At 35.4% G+C, this 24,720-nt stretch overlaps 2 long non-coding RNA genes across 4 annotated transcripts; both read right to left on the bottom strand.

The window, feature by feature from the left end:
- Positions 1-15,800: 15,800 nt before the first annotated feature.
- LOC149393115 (uncharacterized) lies at positions 15,801-16,352 on the bottom strand. Its single transcript, XR_016299678.1, has 3 exons — positions 16,258-16,352; positions 16,093-16,155; positions 15,801-15,956 (listed from the first exon to the last, which is right to left on the bottom strand). It is a non-coding gene; the product is annotated as an uncharacterized LOC149393115 (long non-coding RNA).
- Positions 16,353-20,972: 4,620 nt separating this feature from the next.
- LOC149393114 (uncharacterized) lies at positions 20,973-24,327 on the bottom strand. Of its 3 annotated transcripts, XR_016299856.1 has the most exons (4): positions 24,012-24,327; positions 23,211-23,343; positions 22,565-22,657; positions 21,158-22,332 (listed from the first exon to the last, which is right to left on the bottom strand). It is a non-coding gene; the product is annotated as an uncharacterized LOC149393114 (long non-coding RNA). The 3 variants fall into 3 exon arrangements; XR_016299857.1 differs by lacking the exons at positions 21,158-22,332; positions 22,565-22,657 and adding an exon at positions 20,973-20,992; XR_016299855.1 differs by having other exon boundaries at positions 21,158-22,657.
- Positions 24,328-24,720: the final 393 nt, after the last annotated feature.

Here is a 24,720-nt window from a genome sequence, read left to right as displayed (position 1 = left end):
CATGTGTTTTGTTAATTTCAATAATATAAATAAATAAACAGTAGATCATCGAAACCATAAGTCCATATGCGATGCTCATGGAAACCAACAACCGGACCAAATTCACTTTGAAATACACTCTGGCTCAATAAATGAAGTAACTTCCCGCATAAATAATGATATTTTAAAAAAAAAAAAAATAATAACATAAAGACAGTAATAATAGTAAAGTAACTTTGACAGTTAATTGTTTTTAGAGAACTTTGACAGTTATTATAAAGCTATAAAATAGGAAGAGAAAAAAACTAAAGCGGGAAAACGTATAGGGTTTTAAAATAGAGGCAAAATGGGCATAAAAAAAAAAGAGGGAAAATGTAAATCCTGCTCAATTTATAATAATAATAAAGGTCGTAAGTCTAGCGTGTGTTATAAGTTATAACTTAGAGCAATTTATAATGCTCACTCATGAGTCATGACACATAATCATAAATAATATATATCATTTTTATAATATTAATAAAAGATTTTTAGATAAAATACTCTAATGTGAGCATCTTTAAAATTTGTCAACTATAATATTATTTTTATACATATTATTTCTTTATTATTTATTTTATTTAAACTTTATATTATTCTTGTATAAAAATAATAGTGAGCATTGGTGTCATATATGAGCATTATTGTCATAATTATTATGACGTTATAAGTTGCCCACAATACATGAGCAACTTAAGTTGATTTTAACTTATAAAGCTTCACCTAAGCATAAGCATCCACCATTAGAGTTGCTCTTATGACTTATACTATAAAAAAGAATATACTAATAAAAGCATTTTATCTCAATCTATTGTTTTTCAAAAGTAAAGAAATAAATAATTAACTACCATGACCAAATGCAACTCCCTGATTATATATATATATATATATGTATATATAGGTCAATTTATTTCCACACCTCCCGGAATCACATCCAACACACATGTACAATTGAACAATAATTTATTCATTAAGTTTTTCTAACATCCTTACTTTCGATGGATCTCCTTTTGTCGAATCCTTTCATTTTCATTTAATGACACAAAAAATATCATTAATACACACACATCTACATATACATATATATATATATATACATATATATATATATATATATATATATTTCAGGGTAGGGCCTGTAATAAAATTTAAAAGGGGGCCAAATGTCATTATTAATTCTATAAGGATAAAAAAGTTAATTTGATTAACACTAATAATTATAAAGAAATTTAAGAGCCGTCAATTATTAATATTTGTTATAAGCATCTATAAATCGAAGCTATCAAAATACATAAATAAAATATAAAAATGATCAACTAAAAAGATATACAAAAAAAAAAAACCATCAAACGACTAAAATATAAAGATATACAAAAATATAAATACATGTATATATATATATATATATATATATATATATATATATATATATTTTAGAAACAATACATGTATATATATGTATGGAAAACAGGAGAGGAGAGAGAAATAGCGTACTCTTCGAACAAGATGTGATGAGAGAGGTAAGGAGGCATTTGGCGCTCCAAAGAGGGTCGTTTAAGTCCGCACCGTGTCGTTCCAGCTCTGTCGTGAAACCGCCGTCCACCACCGCGAATACGCCTCACTTCTCTAGGAACTCCGTCATGAAAGAAGAAAACGTCGTCGTTCCGAACCCCATTATGATTCTCTTCTTCGGTCTGTTTATCTTTAGTTTTGCACTCTCTTGGTTTTTTAAGCCCATGTCAATTTTCATGGCACCGTTAATGTTGTTTATCAACTCATTAACATGTATAATAATACATTATAGCTGTGAATCTAGTTCAACCATTATCTTATCAGCTTATCTAGAATTACTTCATTGTCTCTGTGAATATTTTTATATTTTTCCGCATGAAAAAAAAAAAAAAAAATACAAACGCAACAGTTTCAAATCCCACAAGATCAATGGGTCAGCATGTGTACATAATTTCCGTGACCGTTTGGCTATATATATATATATGCTATGACACGTCAATTGTCAGAATCTCAGACGGAACAAATAGATCGACTCAATTTTTCATGTGTTTCGTTTATTTCAATAATATAAATAAATAAACAGTAGATCATCGAAACCATAAGTCCATTTGCGATGCTCATAAAAATCAACAACCGGACCGAATTCACTTTGAAATACACTCTCGGCCCAATAAATGAAGTAACTTCTCGCAAAAATAATGATATTTAAAAAAAAAATAATAACATAAAGACAGTAATAATAGTAAAGTAACTTTGACAATTAATTTTTTTAGAGAACTTTGACAGTTATTGTAAAGCTATAAAATAGGAAGATAAAAAAAAAACAAAAAAAAAAAACAAAAACAGGAAAACGTAGGGTTTTAAAATAGAGTGAAAATGTAAATCCTACTCAATTTATAATAATAATAATAATAAACGTTGTACGTCTGACGTGTGTTATAACTTAGAGCAACTCCAATACTAAGTAATACTAATGATGAAAATTCGGTTAAACTAATCTTTTTGATTTATTTTTTAACCTAAATTAACCGGTTAAAATTAACCGAACGGTTAATTTTAACCGCGATTTCGGTTAAAATTAACCGTTCGGTTAATTTTAACCGGTTAATTTTCGGTTAACCTAGGTTAACCTAGATTATAAGACTTATTAAATAAAAAAAAATAAAATATATTATTTTTCAAATTAAATTAATTAATTATAATTAATAATATCTATTAACAAAATTTAATTTAGTTAAACTGAAATTTATTAAAATTTATATACGAATTTATAATAATTTTAAAAAAATTAATTATATCAATGTACTAATTAATTTAATTATAATGAAATTAAAGGCATTAATTTCTTAAATAAATTTAAATATTAAATAAAATATATTAAAATAATTCGTTTAATTCGGTTAATTTCGGTTAACCTAATTTAAAAAATCGGTTAAACGGTTAACCTTTAACCTAAATTTTCGGTTAAAGGTTAACCTAAGTTAATTGAATTTTCTTCTTTAAGTGATACTCACTCATAACACATAATCATAAATAATATATATTATTAAATATTATTTTTATATTAAATTAATAAGCAATTTTTAGATAAAATACTCCAATTTAGTTTGAATGATCAGGTTATTTAATATTTCACCTTCTTAATAGAGGCAATCAAGGCATGGATAAACCTAGGTGGCGTGCAATTAATTCCGACCGCGACGACTTTTTCGCAAGACTCTGCAATCAAAGCGCAGTCAAAGATCGAGTCTCCGCTCACAACGTTGATTCCGTCCTTTGAATTGAACGAAAACCAAGCCGGGATGTTAATTCCTTCTTCCTCGAGAAGCTCTACACATGCCTGTTTTTTTCATTAATACACTTTAGACTATGGTACGTAAAATGTACGTGCAACCACTAAAAATATGTTATAGTTAAAAAAAAAAAAAAAAAACCTTGGCTTCTAGCTTGTTTGGAATTGTTTCAAATGCAATGAGATCGGCGCCGGAGTTGGCTAGAATCTGAACTCGTCTCCGGTGAAAGTCTTTTAGCATTTCTAGAGTCACCGCATCGCCGTAGTTCCCACTATTGGTTTAAAAATGGAAAAATTAGTACAATAACGATAAGAAAAGCTTGAAAATCACATATAAAACATACTTTATTTTGCGCTAGTTTTCTCATTCGTAATGTAGGAAAGTCTAGTAAAAGTTAAAGTCTAGGCAAGGAGGACAATCCATACGAAAGACTACAAATGTAGGAAAGACTACCAAGGAGCTGATGACAAAAATACAAAAATGAACTTAAAGAAGAAATTGACACTTCCAGAAATGCCACAAAAATAGAGGAAAAAAATCAGTTGATGAGCTTTATTTATGATATATGAAGAAACCAACAATCTTATAATATTCCAAAATAGGGAATCAATAAGGCTTTTTAGTTCAAATAGTCGTTGAACTATTATTAGAGTGATATACAATCTTCAAACTATTTTTTATGAACAAATTGTCCTTGTAGCATTCCAATCATTTGTACATTTTTATAGAAATATTAATTTTTATTTGTGAAATCCAACACCTAAATAACTTCAAATATATTTTTAAATTTTAATCATTTGTTTATAACTTGTAAACGTATCACTAAAACTCGAACTTACTCTATGATAATTTTGTATAGTGGTTTTAGGATTCTTTACAAAAATAACAAGATATTTAAGTTGAAAATGCATTTGTTAGGTAGATTTCATTAAATAATTAAATATTTTTTTAAATTACTAAAATCGTACAAAAATAAATAATTTGAGAACTATGTTACTAAAAAACAATTTAAAAGACAATTGTTTTTTTAGATCTACTTTCTCTCTCTTCTTTCTTTTTCTCTCTACAAAGAAACTTAAGGTTTTTTAGTTCTCAACTACCACCATTCTTTTAGAGAGTGAGACACCACTTTTCGGTGTTCTCCGACCTAAGGGGAGATAAAGTTTTGGTCATCTTCTCCAAACCATCATTTTTTGGAGTATTTCACGCCCATCTCGCTGGATTCCACCTTGCCCTACTCGTCGGATTCCGCCTCCCTCATCCTGACGGTGCTCAAATTCGGTCTCACATTTGTCGCCTCCTTCTTCGACCCTCTCGAAAGCAACGTTACGTACGGTCATCCTCTTCCTCCGCCTCCTCCTTGACCTGTTCCGCCACGACTCCCCTCGTGCGTTGGTGGTGTTTGATGTTTCTTGTGGTGTGTTTTTTTAGAGAAGATGTTAGTTTTAGTATAGTTTATCTTTTATATATAGGTTGTTTAAACTTTGATGCTTTGTCCACTATAGTGACTATACTATAGTGGTTTTTATGTTCCAAAGATGACTTAGTCATCAATAGGGTTCTTAGTTCGAGTTTTTTCTTAGTATTTTAGCGGTGGAAACCTTCGTACATCTTTTACAACGGTTGTTAGTCCTCGAACACTTTGGTTCATTCACTAACCTTTGAATATTTTTTGAAAGAGCTAATGAGTTGCTCGAATTTTAGTTTGGTATATAATCCGATTATATATCGGAAGTTCCCACACAACGTGCTTTCTTCTGATTCTAGAATTGAATCATTATTGTTTTGATGTCTCATTTAATCTTGTTAAGAGATGTAAAATGTTTGTACTTTTGAGTTTTATACCCATTATCTATTGAAAGCCTTTGGCAAATACCCAATTAAAACGTATGGAATTGCTATATAAATAATGTTTGTAATTTTTAAGTAAATAGTCATAAAGATGACGTAACATAATAAATGGTTGTGGTTATTTATCTAAGATTTACATCTGTAAATTTATAAAAGTGACTATTTATCTAATATTTACGAAACGTTGACTATTTAGCAATGTCAAACTGTAAATGTGGCTATTTACTTAATGGACCAAAAAAATGAAAGTATTGTCCAATAATTCATGTGTTATTTATGCAAAATAGTGAATTAATAAAGTAGGTGAAACTTACTCATACTCGGAGCCATCAGCCAAATAGGCACCATAACTACCAATTGAAGCTGCAACGAGAATTGGACGTCTCGAATAAGATCTCTCATTTTCAATGAAGTCTAGAGTTTGTTTGGTGCTTCGGTCGTAATAAATCTCTCGCGCTTCGCACGCAATAGTTACGCTTTTCCGAAGAAAGCTTTCACTTTCCTCTCTAGAGAAACCTTTCGCCTCAAAACCTTGGACTGTTGCCTATGAGTTTTAACAAATAACATAAACAAGGTGATCAATAATTGTCAATGCCCTACATATTAAGGTGATTTTTTTTTTAAATATGGGTAAAAGGATTACCTGATAAGATCCGCTAATTATAATATTTGCACCAGCATCAAGGTAGTCCAAATGAACCTATTAATAATGATAATGTCGATTTAAATTTCATAATTATTTTGAGAGAAAATCATATGGCATTAGCAATATCACATATTTGAAACGTGGGCAAGACCACGCGGAAATATATTAAAACTCTCACGTATGGCGGAGGAATACCGTGGTTACATCACCGGAATATCGATAAAAACACCACGGACGGCACAAGGCGGGACATGCCCCGACCAACGAACCTCCGAGTTAACATCAAGAGACCAACGGGCCAAAACATGGGCCACCACATTACACGACCGAGGGATGAAGAGAATACTAAATTCATGAAACCCGAGCATACTAACCTTAATATCCTCCAAGATAGTACCGAGCTCCGTAGCCGGAATGATTCCGTTCTTAACCGCCCAAACTACTTGGAGGCAATCGGACTGCACCACTACCCGGGAGCAACCGAAATCTCTAGCGAGAGCGAGCCCCCTAACAATGGCGGTCGCCTCCGCAAGAGGAGCGTCGAAACCATGAGGCTTGGCCGAGACTTCCGACGCCACCACCACCCTCATATGGTCTCTAATCACACATCCGGTGCCGTATCGGTGTCCTTTCACGTCGGTGGCCGCATCGACGCTCACCGCCATCACTCCGGGAGGCGGGGGCGGCCACTTGTCAAGCGCGGGCTTGCTGCCTTTGGCGGAGACTCCCTTGTTCGCCGCTTTATACTCCTCGAGGAAACCACCCGACCACTCCACAAGCGCTTCGGGGGACCACGACGGATTACCGGCAAGGACGTTGTTCCTATGGTTCCAAATCTCTCAAACCAACACAACAAAAAAATCAATATTACTAACCTCGTCGGACTCAACGGTGTTTGGCGAAAATGTTTATCGCCTCCCCTCCGTGGATTTCCTTCAACATCGTCCCGAAGCGAGAAAGTTTCCACACCTTTTTAACCCACCGACACCCCCACAAGGCATGAATGACGGTTTCCGGGCTCTCACGGCAAATGGGACATTGGGCATCGTCGGTAATGCGGCGGCTGCGGAGCGTCATGTTAACCGGGATCCACCCTTTGCAAACTCTCCAAGCGAAGAGCTTGATTTTGGGCAGAATCTTAAGCTTCCAAAGTGTGTTCCACCACGAAGCATACCCCGAATGAGTAGACGAACTAGCCATCGGGAGGTTCACTCTAGCCCGCCAATACCCGCTCTTCACCGAGTACTCCCCGTCTTTGGAGAAGTGCCACCGAAGAATATCGCCCGAACTCACACGACTCGTCGGGATGGCAAGAATGGAGTCCGCATCCTCCTTCTCAAACATGTTTCGGACCAAGGCTTCATTCCACCCCCCTTCATGATTCATAAGCTCCACCACCCGCATGTTATCCGGAATAAAAGGGGGGTCGATAAGCGAGAAATTCTCGGAACGAGGAATCCACTTATCCTTACTCACGAACACGGACTCACCATCTCCCACTCTCCATCGAGACCCCTCGACAATAATCATTTTCCCCCACATTAATCCGCACCAAAGGTTAGACGCGGTCGAAGGACACGAAGCCCCAAGGAGGTCTCCCCCCGGGAAATAGCTCGCCCGCAACACCCGTTCGATGAGACTGCCCGGTCGTCGAATGAGTCGCCACACACTCTTCGCAACGAGGGCTTGGTTAAAAATTTCCAAATCCCGAAAACCGAGCCCTCATTCACTCTTATGTTTGGTGAGCTCCTCCTACTTACACCAATGGATCTTCCGCTCTTCCCCACAACTTCCCCACCAAAACTTCGCAACCGCCTTGTGGATGCCGGAAATAAGAGTTTTGGGTAGCCTGAAACAACTCGCCGCGTAGCTAGGGATAGCTTGAAGGATTGACTTAATGAGCACTTCTCTACCGGCTTGGGAGAATCTAATACCCCTCCACGACTTGATCTTAGCCCACACTCTTTCCCGGATATAATTAAATACCTCGATCTTCTGTTTCCCGGTGAGCGTTGGAAGGCCGAGGTACCGTTGGTGACATTCTGTGACCGATACTCCAAGACTCGAGGCGATATCCTCTCTAACCCCTTCCTCCACATCACACCCAAAGCTAATATCGGATTTGTCGAAGTTGACAAGTTGGCCGGACGCGGCGGAGTACGTCTCAAGGCATCCCCGAATCGCCTCACTTTCCTCAAGGCTCTAATAGCTAAAAACAATCCCAGTTAATGAAATTGAAAAATTATGGCACATTTTATTTGAATTAGGTATTCTTCATTTTTTTAAGCCCATGTCAATTTTCATGACACCATTAATGTCATTTACAGCTGTGTTGAATCTAGTTCAACCATTATCTTATCCTATTTAGAATTTACTTCATTGTCTGTGTGAATATTTTTATATTTTTCCGCATGAAAAAAGACAAATGTTCAACAGATCAAATCCCACAAAATCAATGGGTCAGCATGTAGACATAATTTCCGTGATTTTGGCTATATATATGCTATGACACGTCAATTGTCAGAATCCCAGACGGAACAAATAGATCGACTCAATTTTTCATGTGTTTCGCTTATTTCAATAATATAAATAAATAAACAGTAGATCATCGAAACCATAAGTCCATATGCGATGCTCATGGAAATCAACAACCGGACCGAATTCATTTTGAAATACACTCTCGGCTCAATAAATGAAGTAACTTCCAGCAAAAATAATGATATTTAAAAAATAAAAAATAATAAAAAAACCTAATGACAGTAATAATAGTAAAGTAACTTTAACAATTAATTTTTTTTACAGAACTTTAACAATTATTATAAAGCTATAAAAAGAGGAAGAGAAAAAAACTAAAGCGGGAAAACGTAGGGGTTTAAAAGAGAGGGAAAATGTAAATCCTACTCAGTTTATAATAATAATAAACATAGTGTAACGTGTGTTATAACTTATAACGTATAAAGCATAAAAAAAATAAAAATTATAACGTATACTATAAAAAAAATATACTAATAAAAGTATTTTATCCCGATCTATTATTTTTCAAACATAAAGAAACAAATCATTAACTGTCATGGCCAAATAAAACTCCTTGATTATATATATATATATATATATATATATATTAAAATAGAAATCTATTATTAATCACAAACATTCTTGATTAATTACAGACTCTATCGAAGGAGGAAAATCCTCCAACCAAACGAGTTTATCATCTATGTAAAGAGCGTAAGTTACTAACTCATGGACTGCCAGGTTGGCTTCCCTATAGATGTGAGACAACTTTACTCCTGGAAAGTTATACAATAAACTAAATACATCAGACAAAATGGAACCAAACTCATTCTTAAATGAAGATTTCCTCTCCAAAGCTTGCACCACCGCCTTAGCATCTGACTCCACAAAGTGGATAGGCAGAAACACGTCCAAAGCCCAAGGTAAGCCATAGAGGAGAGCGAGAGCTTCAGCTTCTTTGACCGTGAATTCGCCTGGGAGATTTTGAGCCAATGCTGACTAGTCCAGAAGAGTTGCGAATAATAGCTCCAATTCCAACGAAGTTAGAAGATTTTGGAATTGAGGCATCGACGTTGAGCTTGTAGAGGTCGCAACTTGGGGGTACCCATCTTACTTGGGAGCGGTCCTGTTTGGGGTCAGGACCGCTCGGCAAACTAACAGAAGATGAGCGTCTGGATTGGGCAGCCTGAAATTCAAGAAGAAAATTTGACGTCCACGATGTAATTAATCTGGTAAGGGTCCTTCTTAATGTTTTCAAAGATCATTTTATTCCTTGCATTCCATATAGACCAAGAGATACAAAAGAATAAAGAGAAGTCTTTTTTATTAAGAGTAAAGTGGACCGAGTGTATGATGTCATCAAAGTTCAGATTATAAAAACGACTTGAAACTTAGCTTAATGGTAGAGGTCCTCCAAATTTCTTTTGCGAATTTGCAATGAATGAGGATGTGACCTACTGTTTCCCAGGATCCAGAGCATATATTGCATTTTGGTGATTGAATGATCTTGCGTCTGTAGAGTCCAGTGGCAGTGGGTATGGCATTATAATATGCTCGCCAAATAAAAGACTTCACCTTATTGGGGACTGTAATAGAAACACATAATTAAATTAAAACATGATATTTTGTGAAGTTTGAGAAAAAGATTATCGTAATATAATTCCAATAGGCATAGGAACAAGAAGGGATGATATTGTGGGGCGGAAGTTCAAAACAGTAAATTATATGAATTCAGTCACCGAATATGTATTTGGTGTAGAACAACAGTTAACTAAAAAATAAAAAGATCATTAGCACAGTTTGTATTTAATCCTATGTCACAGAGGTCAAAATAAAGCATATCTGGTTTTAAAATTTTTAGAGTTGGTGTACCTTGAGTATGCCATAATGTTTTCCACCATAAGTGAGTTGAGGAGGAGTCCGATGTGGATGCTTCTTGAGGTCTATAACTGGCTAACTTGTAGCCGGATTTAACTTGGTAGTTTCCGTCGATCGTGAAGTGCCAAATTAATTGGTCACTATTATCCCTTAGACTTAAGGGAATAGCTTGAATTCGTTGGACGTCTAACTCGCTGAATAGATGATGAAGCATAGGCGTATTCCATTCTTTATTATCCAAAAGCAAGTGGGATACACTTAGGTTTGGCCCTTCAGGTATACAACTAATAGGTTTGAACGTAGGTGAGGTTGGTATCCATGGATCTGTTGCGATATTGATACGCATACCATTTCTTATCTTCCATCGGAGACCTTTTTGTAATAATTCATTTCCCCATATGATGCCATGCCAAACTATGGAAGGGTGATGGCCAATTGATGCTGATTTGAGGTTGGTATATGGGAAGTACCTGGATTTGAAGATTTTTGCGAGGAGAGATTGGGGATTGTCCAGAATTCTCCAAGCTTGTTTTGCCAGTAGAGCTTGGTTGAAATCTTCGAAGGAACGAAGACCTAATCCACCATCTAACTTTGATCGGCATATGGATTTCCAGTTTTTCCAGTGTACTTTATTTCCTTTGGATGTAAAACCCCAATAAAACTTAGCCATCGCTGATTCAATATCAGAGCAAATATACTCCGGTAATTTGAAGCAACTCATGTAGTAAATGGGGATTGATTGTATCACTACTTTTAGCAAAATTTCTTTCCCTGAAAGTTGTATCGAGACAATTATCAGATTAAAAACATAATATAGATGTATGTAATCAAAGATTCAGTATATGCAATATGCAAAAATAATACCAAATTAGTGTATCAGTGCATTCCAATATTGATAAGAAAATTGTTTTAGTTTAAACGTAGAGTTAAATGTGACAAACCTAAAAGAAAATTACCAAGTAGCAACTATAACCTATTCTAAACTTGATCAGAGCCTATTATCAGAGTCCAAAATCAGTTCTCATCAAAATGAAACTAACAGATCTAGAACCATTATATCAAAGCCAAAGGAAAAAAAAGATATCAAACATTTGCTAATTTATGACGAAATAGAACTAAACATACATATACTACGAATAAGCCTAATACCAGTAACAGCTTCCAATGACCCATAAACATTTTTCTATCTAATGATTTGTCACAACACAGATCTTGTCTCAAAGTCATTATAAACATTTTTCTATCTAAAGAATTATCACAACATATATCTTAGTCTCAAAGTCAGTATTAAAAACAAACACAAAACCTGGGTAAAGAACAGACCGAGTATATTGAGATTGGGCTCAGTGGCATATATTTCTAGAATATTAGAATATACAAGTTTCCAAGTAGAAAGGTGGCCAACAGTTTTGAATAACCACGTAAAATACCTCAGAGTGCAAATAATGCTTATATATAAATAGCATATGAATAGATGGTACCTGCATGGGAGAAAAGCTTTGATTCCCAAGATGATAGTCTATTCCAAATCTTTTCTTTTAAATCAGCAAAAATGATTTTTTTGTCTTTTCCGGAGTAGGATGGCAATCCCAAGTATTTTTCATGGCATTCTCCGATCGTCATATGCAAGATTTCGGAAAAATAATCTTGTATTGACTGAGCAGTATTTTGTGAAAAGGATAGATGTGATTTTTGGTAGTTGATGTGTTGACCAAAACCAACACTATAATGTTTTAAGATGTCTCTGATTGTGTCACAATTTTTTGTTGTAGCTTCACAAAATATTATACAGTCATCGGAAAAAAGAAGGTGAGATATCTTCGGAGCTGTTCTCGCGATTTTGATCCCTGTCAAAGCGGAACTTCTTTCTGCTCTATGTATTAGAGATGATAGTCCTTCAGAGCAGATGAGGAAAAGATAAGGGGATAGTGGACAGCCTTGACGTATCCCTCGAGTCGGAATTACATTTCCTGTGGGGTGTCCATTGATGAGAAAAGAGAAGGATACTGTGGTGACACATCGCATGATAAGGCTGACCCACTGACTGTCAAAACCCATTTTGAGCATTATCCGTTCGATGAAAATCCACTCGACACGATCAAAAGCTTTACTCATATCTAGTTTGATGGCTGTATGTCCTATTTTACCAGAGCGCCTATTCTTTATACTGTGGACTGTTTCGAATGCAATGAGTACATTATCGGGGATTAATCTGTTTCAGAGGAAGGCACTTTGATTTTCTGAGATAGCAATAGGTAGCGCTTCTTTGAGTCTCGATGATAGGACTTTGGCTATTATTTTATAAAGGACATTACATAAGGAGATGGGTCTATAATCACTAATGGTGTTAGGAGAATTGACTTTGGGAATGAGGGTGATTAGGGTTATGTTTATGCTTTCAAAATCTCCTATACCATGAAGTAAGTCTAGGACAGCAGCTGATACTGATGAACCGATAATATGCCAATATCGTTGATAAAACATGGCTGGAAGACCGTCAATACCTGGGCATTTGTCTGCCGACATAGATTTCACTGCCTTTGTAATAATCTCTATGGTGAACGGATGCAGTAAAGATCTGTTAATTTCCTCTGTAATTGTGATGGGGATTGCTCTAAGGATGATATATATATCTTCAATGGATGGTTGGCTAGTCGAGAATAAATCAGAGAAAAAAATTCTGGATTATATTAAGGATTTCGACATCAGAAGTGACTTCATTACCCGATGGCGTTAGTAGCTTCTTGATTGTATTCATCTTTTTCTGTTGACATGCTTTTTTATGGAAGAATTTTGTATTTTGATCACCCTCTTGTAGCCATGAAACTCTAGAACGTTGTTTCCAGTAGATTTCTTCTTGTAAGAGTAGGCTGTCTAGAATTTTTTCCTGGCTATATAATTCTACATTGAAGATATTTGTTACCTCATCAGAGACGGTTAGCTCACGAATAGAAGCTTGAACATCTCTCACTTTCTTATGGAAGCCTCCAAAATTAGTACTATGCCATGCTTGCAGGTGAGATTTATAGCTTTTCATGTTGTTGAGGATTTGAGGTAAGGCTGGATTGCTGGTATCATAAAACCATACGTCTTTTATAATATTATTGCATTCTTCATGGTTTAGCCAGAAAGCTTCGAATCGAAATCTGAAAATTAGTGGACATGATTGTAAGATGAGGAGATGGAGATTAGTCGTGTAACAAGATAATGGTGCAAAAGTAAGATATATACTTCAAAAATGGCAGAGTTGTATATTTTAGCCAGTGGCACAAAAAATTTGATTCCACACAAACAAGCTGAATCCTTATCTAAAGCTACTTCTTGCATATCATTATTCTACCAGTTTTTGGTTGTTTGTGATACTGATTCATAAGCCCTTCTAATTAATAGACAGCTTAATTATTTTGCTAAAAAAGAATATAGTATTAACAGTTGGAAAGAAAAAGATTTTGAAACCTGTTACAAACAGAATTTTTTCCTATTATGACTTATATTTCAGAGAGATAAGAAATAAAAACAAAGCCACTGCTAGGACTCGAGCTACTAAGAAGAAACTCGATTGAAGTAAAATATTCTGCAGCGAGATATATAATGAACATCTTAAATGTAGTAAACACCTTATCAAGAAGGCGATTGTTTTTTTTTTTTTTTTTTTTTTTTGTGTTTCGTCAATTGTGGTTTCGTGATAGTATCAGCAAGTAGAAAGTTTATTGTTTTAAATTTTATAAAAACAGCTTGAGAAACCTAAGAATGCAAGATAATAATTTCCCCTTTTTTAAAAAATAGATTTGAAACTGGGAAATTAAATTATGTTTAAAGAATTATGAGTCTTAACAGATAGAGAATTACCTAGAGTATTTTTCCGAGAAGTGAAAGTTGGTAAATGTATACCAAGTGGAAGTAGTTGCAGAACTCGATGATCTGATGTGAAGAAGTCTAGATGATTTAGCCGCACATCAGGAAATTTCTCTAGCCAGATCGGATTGATGAGACACCAGTCTAGTCTTTCCTTGATGGAATCCGCTGAGAATCGGTTTTTATACCAAGTGAATCTATCTCCAGTAAACTGAAGAGGAGATAAATTTAGAGAGTCTAGGCAATCTCGAAAGGATGACATGAAACGTTCTTGGCGTATGGCACCTTTTGATATATCTTCACTCGTGAGGATTTCATTTAAATCGCCAATTACAATCCAGGGAGAGTCATACACAATAGAAGATAATCTTTCCAGGAGCCATAGACAAATGATATATGGATTCGTTCATCCGGCGACATAGCTAGTGTGGCATGAATATGATTGAGGGAGGTGTCGAGAACTAATAGATTTTGGGATTCTGACCAAAAGGGCATTAAACCTCCTTCTAATGTCTGTCGTGGGACTTCAATGCCCATACCAAGGGGTAGGTTTTGGCTAATCTTTGATAAGGAGTTTTCTGGGAGTCTGGTTTCCATAAGGAAGAAAATATCTGGTCTTATTTGTTGATATAGTAGGGTGAGGTGTCTGATCTTACTGGAATTACCAAGGCCTCTAGCATTCCAGCTAATGATATTCATGATGAGTATTTAGGGAGCTGTAGAGGGGTTGAAGAATAAATTAGGAGCTCTTCATTAATAAGTAAAATAAACAGCCAAAATTATGAGCATAATTCTAATTACCTAAAGTTTATAAAGATAATCTAGAGACCCATGAGTAGGTGATTGTACTGCACGGAGTTTTGAACTTTCTGCAGGAGAAAATAAAAGTACTTAATTTTAGCACAGAATTATTGGTTAAGGTAAGTATGCAAAATATATAAAGGTATATGCGTATAATCAGATCAGTCTTTTGTGAGGGAATGTATAAATTTTTTAGGCTTTGAATTATAGAGAGGTGTGGTTTTTCAATGTAAGTGAGAAGGAATAATAGATAATATGCATTATTTTAAGGGTGAGGTTATAAAGAGTTATTAAATGAAGATAAGAAGAAGGGTAAAAGTTTGATTACTGAAATTTATTTACAGATACGGCAACAACGAGGGCCACAAAGAGGATGAGCAGCGAGTTTTGAAAATTTATTTATTTTGAAATTTTAAGTTTGAACAATGTTGTTGTATACCATACCTATGAAACAAAACGTTTTTGAAGAACACTTATATTGTGAGCAACAAGTTTTGTGATATCACATGCCTTACCCAATACTCAAACGATTCCCAAGGAAGAGGTAAATAACATATCATATATTAAAGAAAAATTGTTTGTTGAAGAGGACACTCTATTTTTTCCAGAAATACCTCATCTAAGAAATTTGATTAAAGAAGAGAGAACCTAATTAAGATATGCTAATATTATGATCTTCGTGAAGGAGGAAGTGACAATTCGCATTAAAATATCTGTTACTTCCAAGTTTCAATCTCTATCCATAAAAAACATCGTAAAATATAAAATAATTATCTCACATTAAAACGATATGAATTGGTTAAAAAAACATCCGTCAAAAACAACCAAATACAACAGATTCTATGCTTGTTTCCTCAAGAAAATAAGTATCTCGATTATAATCCTTAATGTATCGTCACATGTGGGATCAGAGTTGACTAAAAGAGTTATTCGAAACTTTATTCCAATTTAGAGTTGGGTGGTCTTAGATACCTGAAATATGCAGTGCTGTGTTTGTTATATGCTTTCCAAAACCTTCACAGACGCGTGCATAGAGTAGTGACTAAAAGAGTCTCAAACCTTAGATGAATAATTTGCCACCTTGTCGGTTTCTTTAAAGGATAATTTCAAAAGAGAAAATCAACAGTTAAAAAAAGAATTCCCAATTTTCTGTGTTGTTAGATTCTAAAGTAAAAATATTATATATTAAGTAAACAAAAGAAATTATGAATATGGAATTCTGATTACCAAAATTTTATTAATTTCCCGTGAACCACATGAATAGAAGGACGATGAAGATGTTTAGAGTGTCTGCAGAAGAAAGTAAAAAATAATTGTGTATTAATACTAAATTGTTGGTTCAGAGTAAGTAAACATATATTAGTGTGTGAGATTCAGATTCGATCATTTTACCTCGAATAGTAGAGAGAATTATTTATGATTTGGTTGTTATGGATAAGGTATTTGAAGGTTGGTGAAGATGGTTGTGGGTTATAATCTTCAGTAACATATAATTATTATGCGTAGAAAACTATTATGGTTGTTGGTAGGTTAAAGATGATTTGCGTTTAAAAATCATAAGTTTAAAATTAAGGGCAAAAACAATGGGCTTGTTGTGGAAGCCCATAAGATTGTTTTTAAAATTAAATTAGAAGGTAATCTAAATACATCCAGACTTGGGGTGCGGTTAATTTAGTTGTGTTTCATCTTAAGGACTCGGTAAAACTATTTCATATTTTAGTAACTAAATCATTTATTTGTTAAGATTTCAGAGTAACAAAAACAGAGAATATGATTTTTTTTTATTTACTGATTTTTAATTTTGTATAGGATTTCAAAACATTCAGTAAAGGAGAATCTTCCTCAAAATAAAATAAAAAGTAAGAATTGAACCGTTTTCAATTACGGTGTAGTTATGAATTGATGTTTATATAAAGAATTTCAAGGTGAAAGTGTGAGAGGGCATACTGAGATGTATAAAAAACAAAGACATCGAAATTATATCATTAAACAGAACACCCATGTAGTTTCAGGATAATACTATTGAGATACATGATTTAAAAATGTACAAATAGAGTGCTGACATGAGAGAAGTTGGGGATACAAAGGATATTAGGAAGTAAAAACAGAAGCTGAGAGGATACAGATGGCTTAAGAACTGGGAAATATAATCTAAAATTTCCAAAGGCAAGATAACGGTATTGTTTAGTGGTTTGATCCCATAGAAGCAGTTGAATTGGCTGATTGTTTTGTTGACTTCTTGATAGGAATTGGTGGATCTTTGCAGAGATATTCGAGGTCGTCTGGTTTACCATCTTCAACCAGGTTTTTTTTATAGCATTTTGTTCCATGATTGCTTTCCATTTCCTAGTATAGCGAGCTGTTTCGTCGGAGGTATGAGTTCCATCTGTGGTTGTTTTCTGCGAGGCAAATTAGAATAATAGTTAAAAATGAGGTGGATGCGTATAGAAAAAAGAAAATTAAGAATTCATATGGTAGATAGATGAGGAATAAATACCTCAGATGTTGCCATTGTCGTGGATTTGTAATGTTCAGCATGAGATTTTGGAAGGCCAACATGGGTCATTTTTTTATTTGTTTGTAGTAGTACACAGACTGGGGGAGTGGTTTAAAAATGATGAGGTATTGCCAAAGATGATGAGAAAATGTTGTTTGAGGGGATCCTCAGAAGTGTCAGGGGGTGGTATGGTGATTTTATTGAAAAGTGGGAGATCATGTGATTTCCGTCGTTGTACGAAAGGATATGGATTAGAGGAAGAGTTGGGTTATTAAAGTAAGGGCGTTTTGATCTAATAGATGAGTTTGGCGGGTAAAAAGGTTGATGTTTGCGTATCGATTTTCTAGTGGCTTTCAGTCAGAATCCAAAGGGTAGGGTTATGTCAGGAGAGTCATTTTCTTGGTAATCCATGTGATCGATGCATTTAGAGAGTATATGATCCAATTTTCCACAAAAGAAACAGAAGTCTGGTAGTTGCTCATAACGAAAATCTATCCACAACTCTTGTTTTGAATATTCGAGGGTGATGGTCATACCTCTTTGGATAGGGTTACGAGTGTCAAGTAGAACTCTAACACGTAGAAAGGCACTTCCCAAGTGTAGTGAGTTGGGATCGAGATCAAGAAATCTACCCAATTGGCTAGCAATGTCGCGAGTAACCGAAGTGGTTTTGCTATTGATCGGCAGGTTATAGAGTTGGACCCAAAAAGGAGTGTAGATGTAATCTTCTTTAGGTAGTGGAGAGAGATTCGTAGGGATGTCGATGATGAGAAGACTTTTGTCAAAATGCCAAGGCGCTCCTCGTACAACTTTTTTCAAATCTGCATCTTTTTCAAAATGAAACCAGAATATGTTATTTCCAAAAGATTGTATGGAGAAAGTTCCTCGTGTATTCCATGCCTTCGACAGTGCATCAAAGAGTCTATCAATTATGATTTTTTTCTGGGCTAAGATGCATACAACTAAAGCATTGGCTAAGAGGTCAAGATGTTGTACATCTTGATTTTCTGGGAGAATGTGATTGTGTTTTTCTCTATGAGACAATGAGTCTGTTTGGCGGATTGTATTTGAAGGAGGCAACATGTTGGAAATGATGGTTGAGAGAGAAAGTTTAGGTGTTTAGATTTAGAGAAGAGCAGGTACAATATTTTTTATGTAACGGGTTTTATAAGTAAAGAGGAGAGTAAGTGGTTGCCAAAAACCAGCCACGTTGGAGAAAGAACTGCAGAATAATTGTAAAAGAAACTGTAAAAAGAAACTAAAAAAAAACGGCCTAAAGAGCTGAAAAAGGAAACTGCAAAAAAAAAAAAAAAAAAAAAAAAATTGCCAAAAAAACTGCAAAAGAATGACTAACTATTTCAAAAACATTATTCAGAGTATGCTTATTTATATCTAAAGAGTAAACTGTATGGTTGCTATCAGTAGTTTATTCTTTTTATGGGTTCATGAACTAACCACGATCTTAAAAAAAAAAAAACTGTAGTAAAATAAAAATTGTGAAATTGCAAAGTTTTTGATTTTTTTTTTTTTTTGTTATTCTTAAAATTAGTAGCGATTCCTCTTTTATCATAACAACTTATCGAAGTGGGAGAAATTTGAGTGACATATGAAGCGTTTGTTATTTGAGGCGGTTACAAAAGGAACCAAAACTACCACAAAGGGAGACAAAAGCGGTTACAGATTGAACCGATAAAATAAAAAAAGTATATACCATATTTTATGTTTGATTATATAAGTAAGCAACAAAGGAATTTTTCTGACAAAAAACTTAAGGAAGTATGATTACAAATTCCAGAGCAGAATTAGGAAAGAAAAGAAAACAAGCACAGCAAACGTATTGGCAAAGATCCAAAGTTTGAAAGTTGAAAAGATAAAATAATATCAACAACAATTATCGACTTCCAAAAGCAATCCAAGTAGCAAATATCAATTTAACAGTCAACAATATCTGAAGAACTTTCAAAAGCCATCAAAGTAACAAATATCAATTTATCAGTCAACAAAAGAATCCAGGTAAGCGATTTACCTTAAATCTTCTCATTCCTTATTTCATTATGGTCTACTATGTTCATTGCGTGGTGGCTGTTTTTTTATTTCATCCACCGTTGACTAAATAAAAGGTATATGAACAAAAGATAAAAAGTAATTAGTTACTACGAAAAAAAAAAATTCAAGGAATGATCTATTTCCCTAAGGCTCTGTTTTTTAATCAGTTAGTCTGTTTTTTCATCAGTTAATCACTTATTTGCCTAATTCCTATGTTTTTTTCCTGCGGATTTCCCGGCTGTATTCTTTCAGAATCATTCATTCTTCTTTGTTGTTTTATTTCCAGGTGACTATTTTTTATGAATTGTACTTCCTATATCCCTTAATCAGCTCCACTATAATAGCCTACGATTCCACCATCTTCATTACCTATCTTAGAAGTGTTTATTATTCAGTTGCTTCCTATATTACTGTATAGATAACAAACAATTATTCCTCCAAACACAACCAGACTTTTTCATTACCCAAAATTATTCATTCCCGACCACCGAAAGTTCTAATCCTAACGCAACCAATTCGAAGGTGACAAGAATTGTGATGAAGAAGATTTGAAAATGAGAGAGGAATATGGGTTATTTGAATTTCAGGGGCATTTTTGTCCGAAAAATGTCCAAAAGTCCAATTTCAGATATTATTCAACTAATGGGTCTAATCTTGGTATTTTAATAGTTTTTAGGTCTACAAAATGAAATTTCTCTTATCAAACACATGGTGTACAAAACACATAATAACTCGAAGACATGAAGAAAACACTGGATATAGTATATTAATATGCTATGAGTGATTATACACATTTAGACAAAAGTTTTAATAACATGGAACTTAACAAATTCATTACCCACTTATTCTCGAAAGAAAAAAAAGAGAGATCTAAGTTATGCATAATAGCCTAATATGTTTTCAAGAAAAAACCCGAAAAACTTACAGCAATAAGATAACAGATTTCAGTGCCTCTCTCTCTTAGATACATAGATAAACTCAAACATTCAACATCATATTTAGATCCAAACCCAAACAGAAACCAATCGCAACTCCAATCTCAGAAACTAAATATCAAAATCAAGTCAACTAGAAATCTGAAGAACAATTATCAACCATGTAATTCAACAATTCAAAAAAATAATAATAATCAATACCCAAACATCTATTGAACGATTCAAGATCAAAACATGAAAAACACCAATACAATTTTGCTATTTTCGGCCAAATACACCCATTCTCCAGAAATTGAAATCCTACTACCCAAATTCAACGTCCATTCTAACTTAACCTAATCAATCGTCTTCAAGCATATACCTAGTGTTACGCAATCTCATGCCACGGCAGCGATAGGTTGTTTGAGAGATTTTCCGGAGGATTTTCCGGCGAAGTCCTCAGGGTTGTAGACGACGGTGATGTAGAGAGTGCAGCTAGGGCAGCGAGCGATCTCCTCGCCGATACGGAGATCGTCCATGGTGATCTGGAAGAGGTCGCCGCACGGGCACGGGTACGTGTACGATCGGAGCTCCTCGTTCCACTCCATATCTTCGATCTCCACGTCGTCGTATGACATTTTTCTTCTTCTTCTTCAAAGCCCTGTTAAAACTATCCAAAATATCAATAAAACAATAGGTATTCCTTTTCTTTAGGTGCAGTAGTTTCGGTACTCCCTGAATATATATATATATATATATATATGTATATATATATATATGTATATATATTATTATTATTATTATTATATATATATATAAAGAACGCGTTTTTCACTGTTCATATAGACTCAATTCACTGTTTCTTCTACAGTAAACAAAATACCCATTATATTACATAATGTTACACAATATACCATGGTTATTAAATCTAAAACTAAAAATTGACCACTCCAAGATTCTGGAAAAGTTAGCCACTGCTTTCTAAGCCTAGATTATTCTGATACAAGATTTTTCATAGGGGATTCTGCATCGGGGATTGCACACTTCCCGAAGACTGTGGTCGTGGTTGAGGGAAGTATTGAGGCACAATTCCCTGAGACTGTGGGTAGCTTGGTGGTGGTCGATATTGTGGCCGAGGCACAAACGACTGATAGCTTAGCTAACCATAACTTGTCGGCCCATAGCTAGGTGGAACGGAAGTCTGCGGAGGTTGTTGTCCTTGATTCCTCGGACAATTTCGCTTGAGATGACCAGGCTCTCCGCATATGTAGCACGTGTAGCCATACGGGATAGAGCTGCTGCCACCAGACGACCTGTTCGCAAACGTTCGGGTACCACTTCCTCCAACTTGGCTTGCGCTTGCAGCACCACTGGACTACCCCCGTCCAGCTCCTGAACGACAAACATTTCTGGTTGGTCCTCCAGAAGATTCACCTTTCTCAGCCTGCTATTTTTGGTACGCTAGGCTGTCTTGTTCGACACGTAAAGCTGCTGACACGAGTCTTCATACTGAAACACCGTCATGCTTCCTTGGGTAAGTCCGATAAATTCTCTAACCTTTCATCTCGGAAGCTCTGTGGGAAAAAACTGCCTGTAAAACAGCTCTTCAAACTCTTCCCACGTCATGGCGTCTACATCACGTGTCCTCCTCAATTGCCTCCACCATACGCCAACACGATCTTCGAGTTTAGTAGCCGTAAACTCTACGCGATGCTCTTGTGGAGTTCTGATCGTATCCAACTGCATTATAAGATTCTGAAACCAATGATCTGCCACTTGTGGATCAGCATCACCTTTAAATGCAGAGATATGGAGTCGCTGAAACTCTCTCAGACATTGACTCCTTGAAGGAACAGCTGGCACTTCGTTCCGTGCACGTGCGGCCATCTCCCGAAAGGCGCGATACATCGCAACAGCCACATCTTTAGGAGGTTCAGGGGTCGCACGGGTCCTTGTAATGGCGGAACGTTATGTGGTCTCGCACCAGGCGGCTTACCACGTTGTGCCATTCTGAAAGTAAATCAATGGACCATGAGTGTAAAGCAAACCGAGTATGCATTCCCTAAAGGTTCTATAACCTAGACGCTCTGATACCACCCTGTCACGCCCCGGGAAAGGTGGGGTGTGATTATTGAATATAAAATAAACTAATAAACTTTACAAAACTATCCCACGGTGCATACTCAGTTATTTACTTTACAAGTCCAAAGATAAAAGAAAGAAAACGAAAAATAAACCCAACCTTCGACACTTGATAGATTATCCAGCGAAAACCTTCAAAACTCTCTACCACACTTAACTCCGAGGTCTTCCTAACCCTTCTCCTTCTCACATCCTGATTATAAGAAAAATTTGAGAAAAATAGAGGTGAGCCTGAGGCTCAGTAGGTGCTATAGTAATGGTTTGATTTAAAAAAAAAAATCGAAAATAATACTTAGCTTTATAATATTACTATTCTTGTCACGTGTAAATCACCATACACGTACAAGTATACCTTGCAAAAAAGTAAATAGCAGAAATATAAATGACAGAAATTTAAATGTCCCTAGAGACTTCTAAAACGTGTACTATCTCCTTAGCCGCCTGCCAACTTAACCCGTGGCAGTCCTCTGATCAGAGCAATGTGCACTCTCCGCACCGTAAACATGTGTGTATGAAACCGGCTTCTCCAGGATATACGAAATATTTCCTTTCGTAAATACGGGATATATGTATAATATCGAAAATATTCTCAACTTCATTATCGGATATACCGAATTGAAGTTCCGCCACATTTTCTAAAAACGATTCTGGGTTTCGTGGCACGTTCACAAACATTTTCATTTCGAAAATAATATATACTCAAGGCCAAACCATAAAATCAAGAAAGAAGGGTTATAATAACATACCTCGAGAGTAAGTGTCTACGTAGCTCGTCCACGAGACGTTCGCTTGCTCCGTGAACCCGAATGTTCACTAAACCCGAGAATCCAGATGTTCACTTACTCTGTGAACCCTCTAAACGACTTTCAATCGTGAGTCCTATCACGGTAAATCAAACCAATCCGAATCAGAATCCTATGAGTAATTCACGATACTCAAACTCAAACGTACGATTTACGATTTTATAATCGTAGAACCCAAAGACATATCCAACAATAAGAAATCCAAGTTCTTGGAACAAAACTTCAAACGATACGAGATAGTTTAAACTCGTACGAGAAACTACGCTAAATTCCAAAATTTCATTTCAAAATTAATAACCAATCTCAATCACCCACTAATTCATACTCAGAGTTTCAAATCCAATAACACACGGTCAAAAACAACAATTCCACACGGCCAAAGAACCAAACACACGGCCAAGTTCAAATTCAACACCAAACTCGTCCAAAAATCCTATATCAATCCATCACAAACACAACCTCAAGCATAATTTCAATCCGAGAATATTCTAAAATCATCAAAAATCTCAGAATTCCAAAAAGCCCCAAATCTGATGAACAACCCTAGATTTCGGCCAAAAATCCAAGAGAAAAATTCCAAACCCAATTTTAAATCCACAATTTCGAATACTAAACATCACAACAAGCTCAACAAACCTTCAATACCAATAATTTTCTCGAAATTCCTCAAGATAAACAAAATCCCCAATTTTTCATGTTGAACCCTAGATCCCACAAATCCAATTCGGGTTTGAATTTTCTTACCCACTTTTCGTGAGTTTCAGCTTCCTCGGTGCTCACTTTCTCTGTCCCGGTGTCTTTTCCTCGGCGGCGGTCCTTGGTGGCTCGCGGCTATTTCTCTCTCGATCACGGCGGGCGCGACGCGGTGGAGCTCGGAGGCGCGCGCGAGGACTGAAGAAGAAGAAGAAGAAACGAGGTGAAGCAGGTAGTGAATGAGGATCGGCCGACTTGTTTCGTGATTCTTTGGTTGTTGAAGCTTTGTTGTTTTTTTTTTTTTTTTTCCTTCTGTGTAGGTGGGTCGCGCGCGAGAATGGAGAAGAAAGGAGAACAAGAAAGAAGTATCGGGAGAAAAAGAAGAAAGAAAGAAAGAAATAGAAGTGTGTGGAATTTTCTCAAGTTCTGCAAATAAACCCCTACTTGTTTCCATCACTAGAAAACTGACCTCGAATTCAACGTTTTATTTCAAATAACTCCAGAAAACATGACAATTATGTCCTTGTCACAAAATTTTGTGACTTCAACCATAACCGATCGAACCTTTAATTGAATGACTTCAAATCGAGAATTTTCTCGTCCTTGGATTAACTTAATTTAAAAGATTAATCTTAAAACTTCGAGTCGCTACAACTATGTTCATTCAGTGGCGGCTGTTTTTTTATTTCATCCACCGTTGACTAAATAAAAGATATATGAACAAAAGATAAAAAGTAATTAGTTACTATGAAAAAAAAAA

This window comes from Urtica dioica, chromosome 6, assembly GCF_054948205.1.
Source record: "Urtica dioica subsp. dioica isolate 48M chromosome 6, U.dioica_male_clone48M_v1_H2, whole genome shotgun sequence".
NCBI classification, from domain to species: Eukaryota; Viridiplantae; Streptophyta; class Magnoliopsida; order Rosales; family Urticaceae; genus Urtica; species Urtica dioica.
The sequence above is the reverse complement of the archived record's forward strand: the minus strand, read 5'-3'. Positions and strand labels throughout refer to the sequence as shown.